Source organism: Rousettus aegyptiacus, unplaced genomic scaffold (genome assembly GCF_014176215.1).
Source record: "Rousettus aegyptiacus isolate mRouAeg1 unplaced genomic scaffold, mRouAeg1.p scaffold_m13_p_12, whole genome shotgun sequence".
Lineage (NCBI taxonomy): Eukaryota > Metazoa > Chordata > Mammalia > Chiroptera > Pteropodidae > Rousettus > Rousettus aegyptiacus.
This window is the reverse complement of record NW_023416287.1, coordinates 71,928,399-71,933,506: the sequence shown is the minus strand read 5'-3', so window position 1 is coordinate 71,933,506 and position 5,108 is coordinate 71,928,399. Positions and strand designations below refer to the sequence as shown.

Here is a 5,108-nt window from a genome sequence, read left to right as displayed (position 1 = left end):
AGTAATGTCCATTGTTTTCCTAATGCCATCAGCACTGTAGCTGGCTCAGATATTATACATTATAGATTCCTTTAATCATATCATCACCTCTACAGAGATAAACACAGCTCTCTGCTGGGGCTTTGTACAGTGTTAGCGCTCACTTATCATTTCAGTAAAAGCAATCACAGTTCGTATATGAAAATTATGTGTTCCCAATTTCAAATTGTAAAACAGCAAATTACAGAAAAAAATCCTATACATATATGTGTGTAGGATTTTTTCTACACTAGTGATACCTGTGTTTCCCATAGAATTCCTCAAATCTGAAAGAATACACAGTTACCTTCTCATTGAAACATCCCTCACACCCATCTGCCCATACACACGCACTTGCACAAAAACACACATGATACACAAACATTCAAATCTTTTCTTTTTCTGTAATAATCTACCTTGTTAACTTGTTTTTCTTATTTCCTTTCTTAAGCTTTCTTTTGCTTGTCTTTTCCTGTTTTTTTTTTTTTTTTTTTTTTTTTTTTTTTGAGTCAGGTATTTAATTTGTTTTCATTCTGTCACTTTTACGGGTGACTTTGTATTATTAATTTTCTTCTGACCTCTGCTACAAGTATACTTCAAAAGTTCTTACATATAGTGCTTTTGGTATTTGATTGAAACCTGTAGTTTCAAACTGCATTTCCCTGTTTTACTTAAGATTTATCAAATAGAAGGTTTTTAAAATGTTTCCTGGTGGAAGGGACTTTTAATTTTTTGATTTGTTAATAACTTCTAGTTATACTGCACTGTAATCAGAGTATTATTGGCAGTATTTCTATGACATAAGACATTTTGATGTGTTCCTTGTGAACTAGAGTATGAAAATTTTATAAATGTTCCATACGCACCTGAAAAGGGAGTGCATTTTCTATTACCAGGGTCTAAAATTTGTTTTATAATGATAACATCTATTTTATTGATTATATGTTGTCTGGGTCTTCTGGCTCCTTAATTATTTTTGATTTGTCCACTTAATGTTTCTTGATCTGAGATTGGTATATTAAAGTCTCCTATTACTATGGTGTTTCTATGTTCTACAGTTTTTACTTCATAAAGTGGCAGCTATATTATATTGTTCCTATATATTCATAAATTTCATATCATTTTGAACCATGACATTCAGCATAAAAAAGTATCCATCTTATTAATTCTATTGTTCCTGGGCTTGAATACTGCTTTATTTGCCATCAAGTTCAAATCCCTCCTTTCTTACTGTTTTCATGAGCCCAGTCACCTTTGTCTATTTTGTTTGTTTTTCTGAAACACTTTGTTTCAATTACGTCCCTTGTATACAGTATATGGCTGGGTATTACTTTGTAAAACAAAGCGAAAATCACATTCTTTTAACAAGTTAATTTACATTTATTGATATGATTACTATGTCTCAATTCTGTTGGTTTCAATTATGTCACAATATTTTTATAATTATCTATATTAGGTTATACTTCCTATGTTTATTTCTTTAAAGATGTGTATTTTTTTCTCTAATTAAAAATTATAATTGGGGAGAAATACATTTTCATGCTAATAAAAAAAGGCACCTTTTCTTTTATGTTTTATTTAGAAAACAGTTTTGGGTCGAAATTCAGTGTGGAGTTTAATTTTATAATTTTACTTCTAGATTTGTTAATTTTTAATGGTATTCTTTAAATTCTACCTATCGCCCATACAGCAATCAAAAAGCTTATTTTACTGTCTATTTCTCTCACTTCTCTACTCATATTTAGTTGCTTTATTTATGCTTTTATACAAAATATAACATCCCTGTATTCTCCTTTGATCCTTATTGTACCATTTTTCCTTGTGGATTTTTAAAATAAGTCTAATGTTCTTATAAATTATTTCATTTTTTGCCTGAAGCTTTGAGAGGTTTTGTTTTTGTTTTTTTGAAGTCTAACAATTTTACTATTTTACTACGGTGAAACTTGGAGATGATCATTTTGAGTTAATTTTCCCAGGTCCCTAGTGGAACTTTTCAATATGCTGATTCAGGTATTCTTTATTTCTGGAAAATTTTGTTTGATTATACTTTTAAATATTTATCCTATTTTTGATTTTCTTTTGTAAGGACTCTGATGATATCTATACTAATCTTGTTTTGTGTGCCTTCCATTTCCACTACTTTGACCTCTTTTACTTCTTTTCTTACCTCATTTTCATTTTCTTTGTTATTTTCCTACCTCTCTTAAACAGTCTTCATGTGAGAAATAATTTTGTGGTTTTTTTTCTATTGCTTTCCTGAGTACAGTCAGCTCTACAGCTTTCTGATTTTTGTTTGTTTGGAGGCTATTTCTGTTCTGATTCAAAGTGTTTTTTCGTATTCTCAAATGAACATTTGAGAATATTTAATTCAGTTTGGAGCCTGGTCTTAGAATTTTCTTCTGCTTTATGTTCTTGAGGGGAAAAAGCTGTCAGTTAAGATGTGCTGACTCATTTTCTTATATGGTACAGTAACTGTTACTAGTTTATTCAGTTTTCTTCTGTTCATTCTGTGGATTTGAGGTGGTTTACAATATCAATAGTTACAATGCATATTCTTCTGTTAATGTATCGAAGTCTAGATTCTTTAGTGATCTTTTATCTTGTTCGTGTGTGTGCAGTTGAGGGAGGAACAGGTGTCTTTCTCCTTTTGCTTTTGCTCTCACCACCTAATCTCCAGAGGTGCTTCTCCCTTACTTTTCCCCTTTTTCTTCCTCAGAAGCTCTAAGCTCTACAATTTCTAGTGGTATGTACTTGTAAACTACTTCTCTACCATCCATGCTCTGATCTACAAAGACATACGGGTAGTATTTTCTGACTTAGAGTGGATGTAATCTTTCTGGCAGTGTTTTGGCTCAACTTTGCTCAGGTCACTTAGTTCTCTTCTTGTTTTTTTCCCCTGTACCTTTTTTCTATGCTTGGAGTCAAAGTCTTGTGACATAGTGGGGACATAAGAGATCTTTTGCTGTCATTGGTGATATTTCCCCTTCTTTTTTTAAATTTATTTGCCTACGATTATTTTAAAATTAAGCCATACTCTATCTTCAGGTACATTGAATGTGTAGTTCATGTGTAGTTTAGTCTTTGTTTTTTTTCTCTATTATTAGGTAGGAAATATTGAGGAAAACTGACTTAAGCAAGACTAGTTCCTCAGCTACTCTATCCACCTCTCTTTTTCACGAGAAACCAGAGTTCAAACATTCCCCACAGGGAATAGCTAGAAGGTATTACCCAAATCCTTCCCAGTCTATGGTTAACTCTATTCTTGAGGCTATGGATAGGGTATGATAGTCTAATTAGGTCTGAGGTAAGTTTCCCTTAAAAGTCTCCTTATTAGAATTTCTTCACTTATTCCCTTAAAAATACTCATTCCCCAAAAGTAAGATTGCTGAGTCTTTAAGAAGAAGACCTCCTAATTTCAATATGTCTGAAGTGCCAGCATAAAAAACTCCAAGGTCACGGTCTCCTGATTGGCTTTCTTGTAAATGATAAGCACATTCAGCAGCAAAGAAAGTAGCTTCATTATTGAAGTTAAAACCTAGAAGAGGCCTTAAGGATTATCTGGTGGGACTAGAAATTAAAAACTTACATAAATAAAGCAATTTTTTAAAGTTGTCATAGACATTGACTGAGTCATTACCAGAAGCCAGGCCTCCAGAGTCTCAATCCGGTGCTATTTTGTTTTTTGCATCCAATATGTGTTCATTTATTTTATACTCACAAAAGAAATCACCTACCCTCTGCCTCACCCTCCTAAAAAGAAAAGTCTCTTTTAACAAACATTTAAAAATTAAAAGTAAATGAAGACAAGTTAATTTCAGTACAAGTATTTTTCAACGCAGCTGTCACAGTTATTAAAGTTTAAATTTCTTACACGTGACCAATGTCCAAGTGACTTATAGGACAGTAAGGAAAATTCCATATTACAAGTTAGCAACTTCTAGTACAAAAATAGTCTTTCTTTTAAAAAGGTGAAATGCTTCATGAATTTTCTTGTCATCCTCACTCAGGGGACCATGCTAATCTTCTTTGTATCATTCCAGTTTTAATATGTGTGATGATAAAGCAAGCACCAGTGCTGTTTCTTAGGCTTTAATGCCTAGTTTGTATGAGAAAATGCTTCAACAGTATCGGGAACTGCATAGTCATTAAGGATTACATTGAATACTATAGCCTGAATAGAAAACTCAGATTCTACGTACTTCCTATAAGTTACTTTACTACCAACCAGAGCTTCTGAATAGTGCTGAGGACACAGATAATAGTGTTACTTATACCCTGAGTTGGATAAAAGCAAATACAGCTGGTCTCCACACCAACCAGTAAATATATGATTTCCAGAAAGTTTTATGTAATATTGAAAATTGTTATCGACCTATATTTCCTCCTTTATGAATTAGTGGTCCTCCTCTGTGGACTCATGAACTAGATGGGATCCCATAAACTTGATTTTTTAGATCCCTTTTAACTAGGACATTCTTTGTCTTTCTGATAGTATATATATTAAATTATCATGCCATGCAATAGAAGCCAGAGAACACCTACCACATAAATATGCTAAGTTACAATAAGGAATTGGAATTTTCATGTATTCATAGATAAATATTTTCCTCCATCATGTAAACAATGAGTAAATTTACACATTTAAATGTAGTAGGGTAAAGACTGGTCAAGATGGACTTTCTAGCTGTCAAATACTTGAGCTTCTTTTTAATACAGTCTTCAAATCTAAGATGAAGACTAAATTTGTTTTGCTAGACATGTATTTGTCACCATATATGAGTATTACATATATAAGTGCATAACGCTTTGTCTTAGAAGGGAAGAAGGGAAAACTTCTTTTTCACAGAAGTGACATTTTCTTATGTGTCAGCAGTTAATTTTCTACTGATGCACTTACAAGTTTTCATAAACAGTTGAATGCAAATATGACACTAACTCTGAATGAAGCATGGCTTTCCTCTTAGAGCATCTGGTACTGAAATAATGGCAAGAAATAAACACTCACCACTTGCTCTTTTCCACTGTGAAGTTTCTCTTTTGCAAACTCACCAACAACTTTTGACCTCTGTACCCAAAGACCATCAATTACC

The 5,108-nt window shown here is 32.6% G+C and overlaps 1 non-coding gene across 1 annotated transcript; it reads right to left on the bottom strand.

The window, feature by feature from the left end:
- Positions 1–3,980: 3,980 nt before the first annotated feature.
- LOC118610149 lies at positions 3,981–4,088 on the bottom strand. The gene has a single exon (XR_004953807.1). It is a non-coding gene; the product is annotated as a U6 spliceosomal RNA (small nuclear RNA).
- Positions 4,089–5,108: the final 1,020 nt, after the last annotated feature.